The 21,577-nt window shown below is 42.7% G+C and overlaps 1 protein-coding gene across 1 annotated transcript in view; it reads right to left on the reverse strand.

Annotated features, from left to right (window-relative positions):
* The window catches only part of LOC126284230 (trithorax group protein osa), a 447,090-nt gene that overhangs the window by 63,528 nt on the left and 361,985 nt on the right, over positions 1-21,577 (reverse strand). The gene's annotated exons all lie outside the window — the stretch shown is intronic.

Below are 21,577 nucleotides of genomic sequence, written 5' to 3' on the forward strand. Positions count from 1 at the left end.
AACAATAGAAAAAAGACGCACCAACAAGGAATTATTCGAATGGCACGTAAATTGGTGTATGTGCTGTACATCAGACAAACAAATCATTACACTTTTAGAAAGAAATTGGATGATTTATGCAGTTTCACAAACTGAGTAAGTCATTAACACATACGTCCACCTCTGGCCCTTATGCAAGCAGTTATTTGGCTTGGCATTCAGTGACAGAATTGGTGGGTGTCTTCATGAGGGCTGTGCCAAATTCTGCCCAATGGGCGAGTTAGATCACCAAAACCACTAGATGACTGGCGGGCGTTGGCCGTTATGCTCCAAGCGTTCTCAACTGGGGAGAGATCCTGCAACCTTGCTGGCAAAGGTACGTTTTGGCAAGAAGAAGCACTCGCCGTGTCCGAGCGGGCACTATCTTGCAGAAATGTAGGCCCAGAATAGCTCGCCATGTAGGACAAATGGGGCGTAGAATGCCGTCGCCAAACCAGGTCCTGCTATGAGCTGAAACGGCACTAAAGAATATCACCCTGTTAGTTGGGCCCTATGACGAGCAATAGTCAGGTAGGTATCCCACCGCTGTCCGAGGCGTCTCCAGACACGTCTTCGTTGTTCACCGGAGCTCAGTTCGAAGCAGAGTCCATCACTGTAGACCAGGGGTTCCCAACAAAACTTTCTCGAGGACCCCCTCATCGAGCATGATTGCTACCTTGTCAAGTGTCAAGTACCTAAAAAGCAAAATTAAGAGTCTTTGAATACGTTTTCTATTTTTGGTACTTAGAAAAAAACATTGACATATTCATTATTAAAAAAATATTGAGCTTAAAACTGCTCTTGCAGGAAGCGCTCAAAACAAGAAATCTGTTATCATACGAAATACACTCCTGGAAATTGAAATAAGAACACCGTGAATTCATTGTCCCAGGAAGGGGAAACTTTATTGACACATTCCTGGGGTCAGATACATCACATGATCACACTGACAGAACCACATGCACATAGACACAGGCAACAGAGCATGCACAATGTCGGCACTAGTACAGTGTATATCCACCTTTCGCAGCAATGCAGGCTGCTATTCTCCCATGGAGACGATCGTAGAGATGCTGGATGTAGTCCTGTGGAGCGGCTTGCCATGCCATTTCCACCTGGCGCCTCAGTTGGACCAGCGTTCGTGTTGGACGTGCAGACCGCGTGAGACGACGCTTCATCCAGTCCCAAACATGCTCAATGGGGGACAGATCCGGAGATCTTGCTGGCCAGGGTAGTTGGCTTACACCTTCTAGAGCACGTTGGGTGGCACGGGATACATGCGGACGTGCATTGTCCTGTTGGAACAGCAAGTTACCTTGCCGGTCTAGGAATGGTAGAACGATGGGTTCGATGACAGTTTGGATGTACCGTGCACTATTCAGTGTCCCCTCGACGATCACCAGAGGTGTACGGCCAGTGTAGGAGATCGCTCCCCACACCATGATGCCGGGTGTTGGCCCTGTGTGCCTCGGTCGTATGCAGTCCTGATTGTGGCGCTCACCTGCACGGCGCCAAACACGCATACGACCATCATTGGCACCAAGGCAGAAGCGACTCTCATCGCTGAAGACGACACGTCTCCATTCGTCCCTCCATTCACGCCTGTCGCGACACAACTGGAGGCGGGCTGCACGATGTTGGGGCGTGAGCGGAAGACGGCCTAACGGTGTGCGGGACCGTAGGCCAGCTTCGTGGAGACGGTTGCGAATGGTGCTCGCCGATACCCCAGGAGCAACAGTGACCCTAATTTGCTGAGAAGTGACGGTGCGGTCCCCTACGGCAATGCGTAGGATCCTACGGTCTAGGCGTGCATCCGTGTGACGCTGCGGTCCGGTCCCAGGTCGACGGGCACGTGCACCTTCCGCCGACCACTGGCGACAACGTCGATGTACTGTGGAGACCTCACGCCCCACGTGTTGAGCAATTCGGCGGTACGTCCACCCGGCCTCCCGCATGCCCACTATACGCCCTCGCTCAAAGTCCGTCAAATGCACATACGGTTCACGTCCACGCTGTCGCGGCATGCTACCAGTGTTAAAGACTGCGATGGAGCTCCGTATGCCACGGCAAACTGGCTGACACTGACGGCGGCGGTGCACAAATGCTCCGCAGCTAGCGCCATTCGACGGCCAACATCGCGGTTCCTGGTGTGTCCGCTGTGCCGTGCGTGTGATCATTGCTTGTACAGCCCTCTCGCAGTGTCCGGAGCAAGTATGGTGGGTCTGACACACCGGTGTCAATGTGTTCTTTTTTCCGTTTCCAGGAGTGTATATTTAATATATTTCTTGTTCTAATAGCATCTTGAGGACCCCTCTGGCACGGCTCGCGGACCCCTGGGCGTCCGCGGACCACCTGTTGGGAACCACCGCTGTAGACAATTGTGCTCCAGTCAACGAGATTCCTGACCTATAGCGCCCGACACTACGGCACACAGGCTTATTGGTGTACAGAGGTCAGTGGTAGTCGGAGCATGGGAACTTTAACACATTTCTAACTGTACAGCATTGTTCATAAGTAACTCCGGGGTCCAGTAGACAACTGTGCAAAAACTGCAAGACTTTCACAAAAATGACACATGTCAATGGATATAGCATCTCTCCAAATTTCGACATGTAATACGCTGCATGATGTAGATGCACTAGGTGGCAGGTGTGTCACAACATGTAGACAAATCATTTGCTTCGTACTGTGTAGTGTCCCAGATTTATGCTTCACAAGGTTACAGGGTAGCCGACTGACTGCATAGGCGATTCTGTTTCTTTGTCTGGATTCTATTCCGTTAATTGCATATGCGTTGTTTTTCTTAGTTCCTAGACAAAAGGATGTCACTTTTTCTGTTTCATGTGATTGGACAACGAGGGCAATGTGCTGCACAGTGTGAGAGAGAAGCGAACCACGTGTACTGGCCGCAAGTCACTGCTAGCCAGGCGTCGCCACGACTCCGAAAATCGCACGCATTGTCCACAGAATTCGCGAAAGCACTTATTTCATGAAATAAAATTTTCGGTCAGAACTTCCTTTTTGCAAATGAAAAAATTCTGTAGGTCGGTGTTTGAAATGATAAAAATAAATAAACAGAAAGAAGATCCAGTACCTGCAAGAACATATGCCAAGAGCCAGCCATTGCTGCTTACTTTCCCCTGGGAAGCATGCCAGGTGTTGAAGTGTAAATGTGTGTACGTAAAACAGTTAGTCTATTCTGACAGGAGTTGAGTAACTTGGTGGCGCAGCTATGGCCGTATAGAAAACAGTAGGTAGTAAATTATGTGAAGTGTTGCGGGAAGACCGTTAGCCACAGAGAAAAAAATCAACCAACGCACTGATGTATGTACGTATTAAGATACCGCATGTCATGTTTACAACAAATAGGTGCGTTGAACTTTAGTTGTGGTGTTATTACTTTTTGTAAAGGGCAGTATTAGCGTGACTTGAATTTAAATTTTAATTAACCACTGAGGAAGGTTTAAGATTTTTATAACTGACGAAGTATACGGAAACGTTTTCAAGATTTTTTTCGAAAGACGCTGTTGATGTGGATGTTTTTGTGTCATCAAGTAAAAAAAAAAGATTTAATCTACAGTGAAATTAGTGAAGGTTTTGGAGTTATTAAAAATCTCTTCATCAACATTGCGCTTTACTAAAGGCGACGACTGACAGCAAAATAATAAGGAGTTTTCTTTCCTGCACCGTTGCCCTCACTGCACCTTCTCTCACCAAATTACCGACTTTTCGTGCTGTAAAGGCAATCCTGCACTTACACATCCAACCGCAAAATCTGTGTCTGGAACAATAGTTTATTACTACATAAAGTCGGAACACTACAACTGTTGCATCAAATTAGTTCGTGCCTGCAGATACGCAATTCAATGAACAGTTCGCTGTTGCGGATTCCTCCGCAATACTTGCCAGCGACTTCAGCGAATAAGCTATTCTCCGGACTGTTGTTTTTCTGAATGATTATAATATTCAAATAGCATGTTCAGTCAATATTCTCAAAAAATATCCATTTTTCATGTATTTAAAGCTTAAATATCATTAAATATCATCTAAAACGTTCTGTTATTGACTGAAGCACCGGTCACGTCACAGACCAGGAGTAAGACGAAGCTGTACGTCTGTTACAGGAGTGTCAACGGAAGTAACTAGTGTTTTTACGTACTCTTTCAGCAAACAGTTTAATTATTTTGTAATGGAAAATGAATTTACGTCTTTTAAATAAAAATGGAAAGAGTATTTTCGAAAACACTATGGGAAAACAGTGATCGGTTTCACAACGGCACTTAGAAAAATAGTCTACATCGCACAAATCTGATTTATTGGTCCAAAGGAGAGCCATCTTCAGCCCGTACATTAAAGTTGATGGGTTGAGACGGATCGATGGAGCAAGACCTGTTGAAATATTAAGTCTTCAGCAGGTGTTGACAACATCGCAAGACTTCTGCAGTTCCTGTTCCGTGCATCCGTCTCCCCACAGCAGCCTTGGAGTACGGTCTGAAGATGGCCCGTCTCTGGACTGAAACCGGTCACACATAAATAAGAATTGTGCATCTAGGCCGTTTTTCTAAGTAAAACGACGGAAATTAATTTTTTAAGGCCGAAAGTTGATGTGTTTACGGCCTCTTCGTTCTTCAACAACTCTTTTTTTTTTTATATTCTGGAAATAAGAAAGGTGAAAAGCTCCATTCCGTGGTGGCTTCAACGGAAGTACTGTGATACAGCATTAATCGCAGAATTTTCTTGAATGTGTAAGGAATTTGACTGGATTATTTGCTCAGGCCATGCTGAAAAGGTTTCCCATGGCAACTTGTGAAATCGCACACAGTGAAACTAAATGGAAACTTTTTCTTTCAGAAGATAATTGTGGTTGTTAGCTGCTGTGGCTGTTGCCAGAACTGTTGTTTTCCATGTAGGCTACTTATTTTCTCAATTTTCAAATTTTCAGGCAGCTTGATAACACTCGTGGGGAACTGCAGGGCATCATTGTGTTTGCTTTCAACAGATTTACACATTTCGCTTTTTCTGTTCGTCCAGGTAATTAATTTTTTCTATTTATTTCATATGAAATCAAGGATAAATTATTTAGATTTCCAGAAATAGTATTATCGGTTATACGATGTACATGTAGTTCAAATAAAATAAATTGTATTCATTCCTGATTAGAACAGTCTTGGATTAAGACAATAACACAATGTTTTCCACGTGAATAGAATAAATTCCGAAAACACTTGGATGAATTACAAATAAAAGAAAAAATAGTGATGTTTGTAAATAGAACACATATTCTAAGTTTATGACTGTAATAAATAAGAAAGTTCTTTAAGTATTTGTCGGCAGTTGGTTATAGGTGGATATCTTAAGTTTTCATACAGGAGACTGCATCCTCAGGGGTCTCATGCATGCTGGAGAGAGTTACAGCATATTTCCGTAGAGAACATTCTGTGACTATGTGACGTATTGTTCGTCGCTGGGTGTCCGCATTTAAACTTGGCACTTTTAGTGATTCCTCACTTGTGCGTCAAGTCTTGAAATCTACCGTGCTTGGTGCGTAAGCTATAAAATATGCATTTGGCGCAGCAGAACCTTAAAGTATCTGTTGTTCTACTGCATTCTTCACTGCAAAGATTTAAAAGTGCTTAAGCAGAACCAACTTTCGTTTATGTTAATGTACTGGTCTTATTATATTTCCTCGTAGATTTCAAGCAACGTTCGAGTTCTCCCTTTGTCAACTTTGCAACAGGCTCATTAGAGACAGTTGGAAGTGGCAAATTACTGTCTTCAACGACTTGTTTGGGAAGCGTAATGTGGTCCGCAGTTGTTGAATATTTTCTCAGATTCTTGAGAGTAGCAGCTACATCAGGCATGAGACACTGCTTCTTAAAACAAACCTTGTGCACCAACTGAAATTGATCAGGTCTAAAATGAAACTAAACAATGAAAGTAGATATTAAATTGTAATATGATATAAAATTTAAAGCTATTACGTAACTGTATTTACAACGAAGTAAAGTCAAGGAGACAGTAGTTATTCAGCAAAGAGAACAGGAATGAAAAGAAAAAAACCTTTCTCAGATCAATCCAGCACGCTACCTGTTATGCTGTTATGCTATAAGCGATAACCTGTTCGCATGTAGTGTTTACTTACATCAAAATTACTCAGAGAAATAAACACACGTAGTGACTAATATCTCATTTGTATTCCAACGAGCGAGTTGAAACAACATTTTACTCACTTTCTAGTTCATTTGATCACTGAAAAACTACTTTTCTAGAGTTTTTATAAATGTATTTGTGCAACGTGGGACTGTAATCCATTTTACGTAACATAAATTGCAAAACAAGATATCACCACTTTACGAGCTTTACAACAATAGGAACAGCGTCCTAGCCAGCCAGGTCGCAGGTATCACATGACTCAAATTTACTGAAATTCACGACTGGAAAAAGAGTGTTATGAGCATAAAATGACACAATTAATCATTTAAGACGATTTCCAGAAAACAGTCAAATACTCTATTGCACGCACTTATACATGTTTCCAAAGGTCTCAAACGGTGTTCATAATGGGCACCAGTAGCCTAATGTGAGTTGAAAGCTTGCAGAGATAGTTTAGTCACTGATATGCGTCTATTTTAAATACGTATTGGGGTTTTTGTTTAGGCATTTCTGAAACCCTGGAGATGCTTATGAATAGCCCTTTATATCTTTTGCATCTTTTGTTTAGAATCTTTATGAATTACGAATCGTAGATCAGTCAAATTACCATAGGAAAGAAGTTAATACTTTACTCCACTTTTGGATGAAAAGACATTTGGTGCAGGATCACCTCAGGAGGTCTGTTTGCCAACATTGCTGGAATACTTTTGTAAATGTGGATCTTATCTAACTTATCCTGACAGAGAGAGTAAATTCTTATCTTATAAGACCAGGGTTCAAATCCCTGCTCCTCATTAATCCTGGTCTACGTTTTCTGCGATTTCTCTACGTCACCTTCGGCGAATACGTGCTTGCTTTCTTAAATACAACAGTGGCATTTTTTTTTCATTTCTTTGCTCACTTGGTCTGTAACGACGTTGACGTAGGCAAGACGTTGAACTTCAGCATTTCTTTGTTCTTGTCTTCTGTGTCCCCCACCTCTCCAAGCCTTTCGAAAGTCTCTCACATACCACTTGCTTTGGAAGGGCTAAAACTGACGATAGTATGAGAATTTGCAGCTAGTTGGGATTTCGTATTCTCTTGACATTATCCATTCTGAAGGTAATTTGGAATGGTTCAAATCGCTCATCAAGCAAGTGCCACGACTGTTCCACCTACTAAGCAAGTAAATAATAGTTCGACGACCCTCCATCTCCCAACCATTCCGCCTTCTTATTCGCAGAGCTCCGTGTGCAGGAGCAGTGACCTGTTTTTCTTCCGAAGTATGCAAAGAGTGCAACGTATCGAGTGGGTGACTCAGCTGGTACTCAATTGTCGGAGCTGAACGCCTGTCGGGCTTCTAATCGAACGCTCAATCTAATAGACGTGGAATAAAAGCAAAACGCTTCAGGACGGCTACTGCTACATTAACGCTTTGTGGTAAAAAGAAGCGTGCTCCATCTCTACCCCGACAATGCTCGTAGCTATGACAGCTGTTACATTCGGAAATTAGATCGATGATCTTGTAAATATTCTTAACTAACGGAACAGACTAATATGCAGTCTGATATGAGACAGACAAGACAGTATCGCTTTAAAGTTGCTGTGATGTGATGTCTTTCATGACGCCGTGAATGGCATCCGGCGATAACCTATATAGGGATACTAAATAAGAACAACCGCAAAATGATATGTAATGAAACAGCCGTTCTACTTTAATTATAAAGCAGACGAATGAGAATGTTTTTCATTTGCTGACTAGTTTGAGGGAACAGAAGTCTAGATCTGAAAGTCAACAATTCAGTTAGAAACAGAAAACACATGTCTTCTTTCTTTTTTTAATATGTGTAAGGTGCTATTTTATACGTCCGTAATTTTACACTACTGACCATTAAAATTGCTATACCAAGAAGAAATGCAGATGATAAACGGGTATTCACTGGACAAATATATTTTACTACAACTGAAATGTCATTACGTTTTCACGAAATTTGGGTGCATAGATCCTGAGAAATCAGTACCCAGAACATCTACCTCTGGCCGTAATAACGGCCTTGATACGCCTGGGCATTGAGTCAAACAGAGCTTGGATGGCGTATACAGGTACAGCTGCCCATGGAGCTTCAACAGGATACCACATTTCATCAAGAGTAGTGACTGGCGTATTGTGTCGAGCCAGTTGCTCGACTACCATTGACCAGACGTTTTCAATTGGTGAGAGAATGTGCTGTCCAGGGCAGCAGTCGAACATTCTCTGTATCCAGAAAGGCCCGTACAGGACCCGCAACATGCGGTCATGCATTATGCTATTGAAATATAGGGTTTCGCAGGGATCGAATGAAGGGTAGAGCCACGGGTTGTAACACATCTGAAATGTAACGTCCACTGTTCAAAGTGCCGTGAATGCGAAGAAGAGGTTACCGATACGTGTAACCAATGGCACCCCATACCATCACGCCGGGTGGTACGCCAGTATGGCGATGACGAATACACGCTTCCAATGTGCGTTCACCGCGATGTCGCCAAACACGGATGCGACCATCATGATGCTGTACAGAACCTGGATTCATCCGAAAAAATGACGTTTTGCCATTCGTGCACCCAGGCGCTCCTGTCCGTGATGCAGCGTCAAGGGTAACCGCATCCATGGTCTCCGAGCTGATAGTCCATGCTGCTGCAAACGTCGTCGAACTGTTCGTGCAGATGGTTGTTGTCTTGCAAACGTCCCCATCTGAGGACTCAGGGATCGAGACGTGGTTGCACGATCCGTTACAGCCATGTGGATAAGATGCCTGTCATCTCGACTGCTAGTGACACAAGGCCGTTAGGATCCAGCAAGGTGGTCTATATTACCCTCCGGAACCCACCTATTCCATATTCTGCTAACAGTCATTGGATCTCGACCAACGCGAGCAGCAATGTCGCGATACGATAAACCGCAATCGCGATAGGCTACAAACCGACCTTTATCAAAGTCGGAAACGCAATGGTACGCATTTCTCCTCCTTACACGTGGCATCACGACAACGTTTCACCAGGCAACGTCGGTCGACTGCTGTTTGTGTATGAGAAATCGGTTGGAAACTTTCCTCATGTCAGCACTTTGTAGATGTCGCCACCGGCGCCAACCTTGTGTGAATGCTCTGAAAAGCTTATCATTTACATATCACAGCATCTTCTTCCTGTCGGTTAAATTTCGCGTCTGTAGCACGTCATCTTCGTGGTGTAGCCATTTTCATTCCCAGTAGTGTAATTAAAATGTACTTGTCAGATTACCGGAGAACGACAGAAAAGGGAAAGCAAAAGTAACTGGTAGGGGAGACGAAAAAAGGAAACGACTTTAACAAACGTAAATAAATAGCAAGAGACACATTGACGGTAGAAAAGTCATGCTGATAAGCTGTTGGACAGGCCCAAACTTCACAGTGGTATCTAGAAACAAAGTATGCATATGATAACGCAAATGCTTCCATTATGTCCAATGTAGATTTTTTTGGACAAACACTCTAAAATTTTATGTAATATACACATCATCAGTAAATACAAATGCATGGCAGAAGATTTTGTATCAAAATTTCATTTTTCGTGAAGATTTTTTTAACAACTGTTAGATAACATCTAATAGTTCCCATGATTATAGCAACAGATGAACTGTATGCTATGCGTCGGGCTAAAAGTTCGTTTGAGTTGCAAGGCGCTTTGCTGACCACAGTTCTCTACTTATAGGTTCTACGCACTGTCCTTCACCCCTCCTTTGTTCTGGTACCTAAAACACTTGACAAAAGGGTCTACAGTTTAACGAAGAATAGTAACCAAGGCAATTCGTATTATACAGTGGGTCGACAGAAGTAAATACTATGATAATGAGAAATAGTTGACCATAAAAATCAAGACTTTTATCGTGTTTCGTTGTCCGCAAACGTACTAGATCTTAATCTTACCGAACACCTGTCGGCATTAATTGAATTGTTTGTTTACTCGAAACATCCCTCAACTTTACCCAAACCTGTACTACCATGCACGAAGGCATCCTAGAAAGTAATACCCTCAACTTTGTTATGTTTTAAAGTTTCTTAAATCAAAAAACTTTATTGTCGTTATATTACATCACTATTCTTCTTGTCTATGTATTTATTTCTCAATATGGTTGCCCTGACGATGAACACATTTCTCTCAATGAGCCTGTTTTTGCAATTAAGAACTGTAGAAAGTTTGTCAGAACAACGAGTGCATCTCTGCTTGCAACGCTTCATCACTATCAAAGTAATGTCGTCGAATACGTTCTTTAAGTTTCAGAAAGTAATTAAAATCGGATGGGGCCAAGTCGAGGCTGTATGGAGAATAACGACTAACATTGAACCCCAAGCGTCGATTTTAGCAGATCTCGCATTCTCCTACTGAAGGAGAGAGTGCTCCATGTGTGAACGAAGTTTTCTGCACTTATAAAATCGATTACAGCAGGCTGTTTCTCACGTACCAACATAGTTACGTTACACAAACCCTGATTACACGCTACAATTCGGAGCCCTCTAGCGGCAGAGCGTTGCAACTTGCGTTAGCAAAGTGGTAAAGTCGATCGAGTAATATACGTAGTCTGCAATACCTTTGGCAATACAGAGAACAGAATGAAACGTTCCGAGGCATTACCTTTCAGCACGACCACGTAACTCCCTTCTCTGTCATTAAAACGATGATGAAGCTACTACCACTACGCTTAGAGACTGAATAGGCACTAAGCTCAATAGCCCATTAATGTGATTACACGCCTCGTCGGTTCTGTACAAAATATGAAAGGATGACTTACTTGTATTATGTAGTTCATCTAGAATTATCTAGCAGTCTATCAACTTCGGAATGTTGTGCTTTGTCGATGTCTATTTTATACTGTCTTCTTCTTTTCAAGGCAGTCTTTACATCTTCTTATCTTTAATATATCTTGTATTATTTTCCTTCCTGGTCTTCTCTTGCTTTGCTGCCATAATTTTTTATTCTAATTTATCTACGAAAAACTTAATTTATCGAAACAAATGTCCACAAGATTTTATTATATCTTTTATAGCAGTACCTATAATGTTTCTTTGATTACTGCTTTATTTCCAAACATCGTCATAAGATTTTCTTCCTCACCATCCAATTCCCGTGAACCTTCTCCAAAGCTACAATTCCGTTTCTTCTTAAGCGCCATGTTCCCAGCTTCAAGTGAATGGACAGACCCATTGTGTTTTCCTTTTCATACGATATATTCAGACACAATTGCCTGCAACTTCAGTTATATTAATTATTTCTCTATTTCGACGCCTCTATTGTCGACGATCCTATACAGAGTATCTGTTTTAACTTGAGACAACCAAATGTCTCGAAAATGAGGTATCATACGAAAAGATGTTCAAAGTGAATTGTTAACATATGTAAACGGGACATTAGTCTCTACTACAACTGCCTACTTCCTAATAACCCCTCCTGCGTGGAATGGGGCAGCTTCGTGTTTTCAAATGACAGACTCCTCTTTTTCCTGCATATTTGGTTTCTACGCCAAAAAATACGCACGGTTTACTCAAACCATTGTTCCTCATTCACGGTAGATGGCACTGTAATCCATAAATATCCAGTGTGCCTGTTTTTGCAAGCCGGCCGCGGTGGTCTCGCGCTTCTAGGCGCGCAGTCCGGAACCGTGCGACTACTACGGTCGCAGGTTCGAATCCTGCCTCGGGCATGGATGTGTGTGATGTCCTTAGGTTAGTTACGCTTAAGTAGTTCTAAGTTCTAGGGGACTGATGACCACATCAGTTGAGTCCCATAGTGCTCAGAGCCATTTGAACCATTGTTTTTGCAATTAAGAACCGACGCATTTGATTCTACGTTTCATTCAAGATGTAAATGTAAACTTCGTGTCCTAACAGTTAATACTGATATTCAAACGTTACTTGAGTGCTGAAAACATGATAGTACAATACAAATACGAGTAATATTGTTAGGCACTGACATTTCTGGCAAATAAGTCACTTGCATGGTAACGTTGTTTTCTGTTCCCTATGAACTTGATTGTGGTCAGACCTCAAACCATCGGAATGCTTGATTTAGGTGGTCGTCCTCGAAGCCTACAGTCAGGGTGACTGATTTTGATATGAAACGTCCTGTTAGAGTTCGAGTATCGGTGCGGCAAACAGTTTTAATCTGCCAGGAATCTTTATATCAGCGCACACTCCGCTGCAGAGTGAAAATCTCATTCTGATTCCGCTATGTTTTTCCATCGACCCGCCGTAAATCTCGAGTTGGCCGCTACGCGGCTATCGGCAAAATACAAACCGCAACCATTGTAATAGGATAAAATGTCCGTGAAGTGATAGTGACAGGTGCACCTACCAAGGATATTCAGCCCAAGCACACCAGTGGTGAGAGGCAGAGGGATTCACCAATATCGACCTCCCCAATTGTGAGAGGCGAGGGGTCTCACCGATGTTAAGCACCCCAGTGGTGAGAGGCAGAGGGATTCACCAATATCGAGCTCCCCAATTGTGAGAGGCGAGGGGTCTCATCGATGTTAAGCACCCCAGTGGTGAGAGGCAAGGGGACTCCCCGATATCAAGCACACCAATAGTGAGAGGTAACGGTACTTACCGATGGGAATAGAAAACTATTACATCCACGTCTTTGTTCGTGAATCACGCTAAGCGTAGTTTCTAATTTGAAACGGCCGAAAAACATGTTATTGTACAATCAAATTTGCCACATTAGAGTAAACTAGGACAAAAAGGTTTAAATTTACAACGTAAATGGAATGTAGACTCAGAAGCGTCGCATCCAAACTGCAAAGAAGGGACACTTGATATTTGTTGTTAATAGCGCTTGTTACCATGAACAGAAAACAATAGTTTCAGTAAGCAGTACGTATTTTTGGCGCAGAATCCGAATATGCTATTAAAACTGGGGATTCCCATTTGAAAATACAAAGTGGACCCTACCCATGCAGAAGGGGTGACTAGGAGGTAGTTAGTTACGAGGGCTGCTATATATATTTCTGGCCTAGGCAACACTAAGTGTTGCCAGGTGCAATCTGACATTTCCATTGGAAAGTTTGACATTTTTAGCATAAATGTACTCAGAACTTTTTGACTTACGACAATTTTTTTTTCTTTTACAGGGACTTGAAGAAATCAATTTGGCACAAAAATGGAATTAACTCGTGAACATTTTCGTGCGATCATTTTTCACAACTTTCGACGTGGATTATCACGACAAGAGTGCATCGATGAACTTAAATCTTTGTATGGCGACGAAGCACCATCCTATAGCACTGTGAAAAACTGGTACAACGAATTCAATCGTGGCCGACGCTCGCTCAAAGACGAATTCCGTGAAGGTCGTCCAAAAACTGCCGTTGTGCCAGAAAACATCTATGCCGTACGTGAACTTATAATGCAAGACCGTCATGTGACATACCGTGAGATAGAGGCATGCCTAGGCATTTCTCCCACCAGCATACATTCGATATTGCATGAACACCTGGCCGTAAAAAAGGTTTGTTCTCGTTGGATCCCGCACAATTTGACAATCGCTCAAAAGAAACTCGTGTGGATTGGTGTAAAGAAATGCTTAAAAAATACGGTCGCGGTGCTTCAAAAGACGTTTATAAGATCGTCACAGGTGACGAATCATGGATCTATGCGTATGAGCTCGAAACAAAACAGCAATCGACCGTGTGGGTCTTCCAAGACGAGCCAAATCCAAAGAAAGTTGTTCGTGGAAGAAGCACTTCGAACCAAATGGTCGCCTGTTTCTTCGGCAAAACTGGTCATGTGGCGACTGTTCCGCTTGAGCAACGTAGGACGGTCAATTCTGAGTGGTGCACCACCATTTGTTTGCCTGAAGTCTTCGGAGAAATTCGAAAAATGAACAAGAGGAGACGAATCATTGTTCACCATGACAATGCGAGCTGTCACACATCGGCTCAAACCAGCGCCTTTTTGACCGGCCAAAACGTCGAAGTGATGAGTCATCCGCCGTACAGCCCTGACTTGGCACCCAATGACTTCTTTTTATTCCGACACATCAAGAAAAAAATGCGTGGTCAACGATTTTCGTCGCCAGAAGATGCTGTTGCAGCATTCAAAAACCATGTTTTGGAGGTGTATCAATCGGAGTGGAAAAAGTGCTTCGAAAATTGGTTTGAGCGCATGCAAAAGTGTATAAATCTTGATAGAGAATATTTTGAAAAACAATAAACCATTTTCGTTGATAAATATTCGTATTTTCATTATTAGGCCAGAAATATATATAGCAGCCCTCGTATAACACAGACAGATGTCCCCTTCACTAACATTAACTTTTCGTCTAGAACTTTTTTTTTTAATTGTTATTTGTACGATGCATCGTTTTCGAGATATTTAGTTGCCTAATGTAAAAACAAACATCCTGTATAACGAAAGAAATCATCTCTTTCTGTGCTGTTATTCCAATTTTAATGACAGTCCATCCCCTCGATACAATTTAAAACGAGACTCGTCCAACGAGGCAACATGTTCCCATTCACCAACAGTCCAAAGTCGGGCGGATGGACTTGTACGGGGATGGAAACAAACTCATGAATCCATGACTGGCAAAAGCTGTTGTGCAAGAACTGATGGTACAATGCGCTGTCTCCAGGATTTTTCAGATTTTCGAAGACCTTCCAGGACGTTGGTTAAGGTAGAAATTAGACGTTTGAAACCATTCACAGAACTCTGCATGTCAGCAGGAGACTGTTAAAGCTAGTGGGTTCTCCGTAATGGTGTGGGGAATGTGAAATTGAAGTGATATGGGACACCTAATAGTCTAGATACGACTCTGACAGGTGACACGTACGTAAGCATCCTGTCTGCATTGATTCATGTCCATTGTGCATTCCGAAGGACTTGGACAATTCCACCAGGATACCGCGATACCCCACGCGTCCAGAATTGTTACAGAGTTTCTCCAGGAACTGTAATATTGTTTACTCACATGTGTAAGTTAATTTCTTTTTTGTAAATCTTTATGGATTACTGTTATTTGTTTTGTTCGAGAATATTTATTTACTTGACTTATAAACTGGAAAAAGTAACAGTTTATTTTGGATGGGGGTTCATGATGAAGGTTGCTCAGGAACTCCAGATTATGATTATAACTTTTTTTCCATTTTTATTGTGGCGGTTGAGGATGTTTGTAGTAGCTGATGCAATAGAGTACAGTTCATTTTACGTGAAGATTTAATTATTAGAAAGCTTTGGCCAAGTTAGATATGGCACTAGTTGAATAATGTTCAGAAGCAAACACGGGAACGATATGATTTGTGACGTTTGATCCATTTAAAAAAATTAAACTGAGGTGTGTAAAAACTTAAATGTCTTAGGTATCGTTGACAGGGATATCACTAGAGGCTACCGTTGGAGAGTGTTTCTTCATGTGCACCCTTTGCGGTCTGCCCAGTCTGAAGCGTAGGCATTTTGGCGTAAATGTGGTTGTTTAGTGCGGGTGGCTATGATTAGTATGTGTGAAGTGTAGTATCGTGTTGTTTTTGTGATGATGGTGATGATGAAGAAGAAAGAAAGGCTAAATCTGCATTAGGAGATTCGGACGGATGTCATTTTTCGGAAAGGTTATAATACAAAGGGGACTGATTATGTTGTTTTGTTGATTATATTACAAGGAGTAAGAAAAAGTTATTGGCGAATACTACGCGAGTCTTGTAGACCGACGTGTTTGAAAGAATGTGCGGGAAAAAGCTCACATTAGAAAACAGCAACCAATTCTTAAATCGAGACAAAGCAGCTGTCTACAAAGGATGAGTGAAACTGCGGATTTGATCCATAAATTCCTGTAACCGCAAATTTATTGAGATTGGGCGTTTCCTAAATTCCGCCAGTAGTTTTGAATCCAAAGAAGAAGTTTTGCTAGCGGTAAATTGGCGGTTTGGAGACATTACTTATCCACCCTTCGGAGGTTTGCTTCAAAAGTGGTAAGTGGTCAAAATAAATATTACGTCAAGTAGGTGCAGCATTTTGAGCACGAAACATCCAGTCGTTCCCTGCGAGTCCGAGAACTTCTCACTTTGTCCTCATATTTGTGTATAGTCCGATTAACATTACATGATAGTTGACACTCGACGCGTTGGAGCCGGTTTCCTCCAATCTGAGCGCTCAAAGTCACACCCAAACCACTCGCCGTTGCCAGACTGCCACAACAATTGGTCAGTTCACTTCCAGTTCCTTGTCTGGCATTCTTTCTTCACGTGTTTTGACCCCGAATCACGGGCCTAACACTTTTCTTTCGTATTTCATCGCGCATGATAAACACGCCAAAAACAACATGCACAAACACGCACACACACACACACACACACACACACATACACACACACAATTATGCTAGTGAAACACAAGCGTTTCATACACATCACTAACCAAACACTACTGGATATTTCCGCACAAGATCCGATTCAGCGTCGTATACACATTTCGTATAATCACAGACATCGACTTACATTAAATAAGTTTTGCACGACATTACTTGATGCCGAATTTTAAAATGCTGCAATTCATCGTTTGGACTGCGTTACGACAGCCATCAGTAAAAGTGTGTAACATAGTGATACGGCATAACGCACTGGTTGGCACATTAACCTGCTGTGTTGAAGACCTTAGGTTCGAATCTCATCAAATATAGCAAACTTGTTTTTGATTTCTGAACCTAACCAAAAGAATTCGATTATTGTTTCTATTCATTTAATTGGTTCAACTGCAATTTCTTCACTTCTAACTCTTTGCCGGTTCATTTTTCATCATACTATTGACTGTTTTATTTATTCCTAAGTTTCTTCCTGTCACTGTCGGTTTTAGAGGTGTGTATTTAAGTACTGATATACGAGAGTTGCCCAGAAAGTAATGCACCGCATGTTTTTCTCTTACAATACTTTATAGAACATAATTACACACACGAAAGAATGCTGTTTTATCTACACACCTTATTTTTCCACGTAATCTCCATCCCTTTCTATGGCTTCCTCCAGCGCGAAACAAGGGCGTATCTGCCCTGTTAGTACCAATCCTTGTCCCGGTGGCGGAGCCAGTGCTTCACTGTTTGAATCACCTCCTCATCTCCTTAAAATGTCTTCCACGAATAGTATTCCTTAGTTGCGAAGGACATCAGCTCGCTGCAGCACGTTAGCTGTCTCTCCGACCGCTGCAATCGTGGAGCTCCGCTGAACCGCCTTCTGATGACCTCAGCCTCCGTGTCCAGCGGCTAACTGTACTTCTGTCGATAGCAGATGCTCCATAGAATTTGCATAAGCATCTGTGAGTATTCCCCACAGTTTCTTTCTCTGTAGTGAGAAAGGCAATGATGACACGCTGTTTCTAACGTACATTACCCACAGGTGCCATTTTCAAACTGTCCTGCAGCAACACTATCTGTCGGAAGTGACGGAAACTTGACGCGCTCACTCAGGAGACTTCAAATAATACATAAACAACATTTCGAACTTGTAGCATTCTTTACGGCTGAGAAAAAATATGCGGTGCATTACGTTCTGGGCAACCCTCGTATTATCAGATATTCTGTACTTCGACAAGCTAGCAACCTGCTTATCCCCTTTAGAGCACGAACTGAAGCGAAACCGATGCATGGTCATCCTTGGCGATAACCATATTGCTAACTGTAGTAGTTGCAGGTAAGTAGAACAATAAAAGTTTCCCGATGGGTCCGTTGTTCGGTTTCGACACGTATCGGATTTGCCCGGAACACTTCACTGTTTTTCCATTTCTGCAAACGCCAAAGACCTGGCAGCTGTAGCGTCAGAATCGCATAATGAAGTTAAACGTTTCAGTTTCTGTTGGAAGCGCCGAGCGCGAATTACCTCAGCATTTCCCCTCACAGTCCCGCCCACCGCAAAGACCAATCGTGCGATTTAGATTTTTGTTCATCATTTTCAGCAAATGTTTTTCAAGACAGCCGATGTGAAGAAACAGAACAGTAAATGCGTTAAAAATTGGACGTCATGAAAGCTCTAAAACTACTAAGACTCCTTCACACACTAAAAGTAAAATTATGCTCTATTACAGTTTCAGATATTTCTCAAAAATTGCAAAAAAGTATGATATGAATTAAAAATATCGGTACTCAATATTGCCATTTCGATATTGACATATCGGTATCGGTGATATATACCATCTTCTTTATTGAGGACATCGATATATTAGTGTACCGATATTTTATCAACAGCCGTAGCAGTGAGCTGCCGTGTTCGTGTGTGTCACCTATATTTAAGCGATGGCCGATAACCGACAAGGCGATAATGTAGCGGCAAGTGACAGATAACAAGTATCGAGTAATTTTAATCGGCTCAGATGGTTCAAATGGCTCTGAGCACTATGGGACTTAACTTCTGAGGTTATCACTCCACTATAACTTAGAAATACTTAAACCTAACCAACCTAAGGACATCACACACACCCCTGCCCGAGGCAGGATTCGAACTTGCGACCGTAGCGGTCGCGCGTTCCCGACTGTAGTGCGTAGAACCGCTCGGCCAACCCGGCCGGCAATTTTAATCGGAGTATAGTTCGGTCGACACCAAATTTGCTTTTATTGGTTTCTTCGTGTCTGCGACTGCGATTTCACTTCATATCTTGACCTCTTATGTTGATAAAGAACAGCATGCCACGATAGAGAAGTACATGACCCACGAGTAACAACACGGAGACGCCGTAGGAGCAGGATTCACGTAGGTTCAGACCGTTTTGACGAAGACCGGCTTAGCAAGCGCAGTGTTTCTAAAACCTGCGTCCCTTTATAGCGGTGCTCGCACGTCGCAGCGTGGGTGGATGGCTGCAGCTGCAGTGCGCTGACGCGGCGCCGTGCGATGTGGCCTTGAGGCCGCCTCCTCGGCGGTATATTCTGCCAGACAGGACGTCGTCCTGAGGTCGGCGCAAACGGCGAAACCGCTCTCTCCGGCCCCTAACACTCTAGTCGCCGGCACTGCAAGGCGTCCAACATGGTATTAGTATTGTGTCGGACTCCGTCCGACTATCTATACACTCGGCCAGTTGCGGTTGAAAAAAATGCAGACTTTTGAGTGATTTCTTGATTTCATCTGCAGTTTCACACTAAATTTAACGAGAAGTATTGGTCCGTGAAAAATCGAGTGAGGTTAATGTCAGATCCATGGGACACGGGCAGAGCCACATCTGTCTCCCAGGGACATTAACGTTCTGTGTTTAAGGGCAGGGTGATGACCGTCGGATCCCTAGTTGTTTCCAGTGTTTCTTCTGTACTATTTTTCCTGCACCGAATGCCCTTCAACTGTTACACTATTCTGTAATCTGTTCTTGAATTCTTATACTATCCTATTATCCACCTTTAGAGAGACATATAAGTTGATCAGTTTTCTCTTGCTTCTGCTTCCTTGTCTTCGTTTGGCTGTCAAGCAATAGCTACTGCAAGTCATTGATATCAAGGCCATACTGCTTCTTGTAGTAACAGCAATAAGCGATCATATCACCATTCATGGTCTCGAAAGGGTTACGTGGGCTTCAGTTACATGCTACGTAATCAACACGACAAATTTTGTTGTTATGTCGAGTCAGGACTGAAGCACCTATTACTGTTTTCATAATATGCTTTTTAGAAGCAGTTGGATTCCGATTTTATACATCTGCAATTATATCCATAACAGTCTGTGTTCTCAGTACTCAGTTGTTAGTGCCCAATAAGTATTTAATTCGCCTGCACGTTCCGCTCTAGTCAGCAGTGGTCTTGAATCCCAGCATCAGAGTATAGTTACATTTTAATTTGGCCTAAGCTATTCTTGGAGTGGAATCGAAGAACATTAGATTAATAGAAAATGGAAGTTTATGTGAATCATTACATAACTGTGATAACATGATACATAATTTTTACACTTTGTGAGATATAATGTAAATGAGAGGGTATGTATCACTTTTGTAACCGGGGGGGGGGGGGGGGGGGAATAGTGTAAGTACAAGCATGACTAACGCTAATCACATACCCCACCTTTCAGACAACCCTCGCAGAGAAGTGTAACTGATTCTTCACCATTTGCCGTTCCATAGGTGTTGCTAAGATTTTTCTTCAGGGACTTCAAAGGTGAAGGTGAGAATGTCCTTTCTGTAGGAGATGTTTAACATCGTACCTCCTCTGGCTTCTCACTCAAGTACCAGTGAAGTAGGGATGCTGGGGAATGGTGGTGGGAAGGGTTTCCCTGTCTTTGGGGTTGTCTTCCTTCTCTTCTCCCATCTTAGCAACCAGTTCTACTTTTTCCTTTCTTACTTCTGATCTGAGTACTGGTCTGTACATCTGAGTTGATGCACATATTACATTGTTGATATGTGACTGTTCTGCATTGTTATTTTTTTGTCATGTTCATTTTTAGTAAGATTGTACAATTTCGGCCTTAGGCAATTTTCAAGTACAAATACGGAAACACTAAGTAGCACTCTGTAACAATTTGGGACGTATTGCACCCAATGGTCATCGTGTTTACCTCATTATTTTGTCGCCTTTCATGTCAAAGAACGCTGCACGTATTGCCAAGCATAAAAGCGGACGCAAGGCGTACTGATTGAGCAAAGAGGCAACATCTCGGTAGAGTAGCGCCCTTGCGTAGACACAACATTCATAAAATCGTGCACATGTGTCTTTATCCCATGCGTCTGTGCTAGCTCGAGAAGGAGACATCGTGTGGATATACAGGATGTTACAAAAAGGTACGGCCAAACTTTCAGCAAACATTCCTCACACACAAATAAAGAAAAGGTGTTTTATGGACAAGTGTCCGGAAACGCTTAATTTCCATGTTAGAGCTCATTTTAGTTTCGTCAGTATGTACTGTACTTCCTCGCTTCTTCGCCAGTTCGCCCTATTGAAGGAAGGTAATGCTGACTTCGGTGCTTGTGTTGACATGCGACTCATTGCTCTACAGTACTAGCATCATGCACATCAGTACGTTCCCGGGTTCGATCCCGGCGGGGTCAGGGATTTTCTCTGCCTCGTGATGGCTTGGTGTTGTGTGATGTCCTTAGGTTAGTTAGGTTTAAGTAGTTCTAAGTTCTAGGGGACTGGTGACCATGGATGTTAAGTCCCATAGTGCTCAGAGCCATTTGAACCATTTTTGAACATCAGTACGTAGCATCAACAGGTTACTGTTCATCACAAACGTGGTTTTGCAATCAGTGCAATGTTTACAAATGCGGAGTTGGCAGATGCTCATTTGATGTATGGATTAGCACGGGGCAATAGCAGTGGCGCGGTATGTTTGTATCGAGACAGATTTCCAGAACGAAGGTGTCCCGATAGGAAGACGTTCGAAGCAATTGATCGGCGTCTTAGGGAGCACGGAACATTCCAGCCTATGACTCGCGACTGGGGAAGACCTAGAACGACGAGGACACCTGCA

Source organism: Schistocerca gregaria, chromosome 8 (genome assembly GCF_023897955.1).
Source record: "Schistocerca gregaria isolate iqSchGreg1 chromosome 8, iqSchGreg1.2, whole genome shotgun sequence".
Taxonomy (NCBI): Eukaryota; Metazoa; Arthropoda; class Insecta; order Orthoptera; family Acrididae; genus Schistocerca; species Schistocerca gregaria.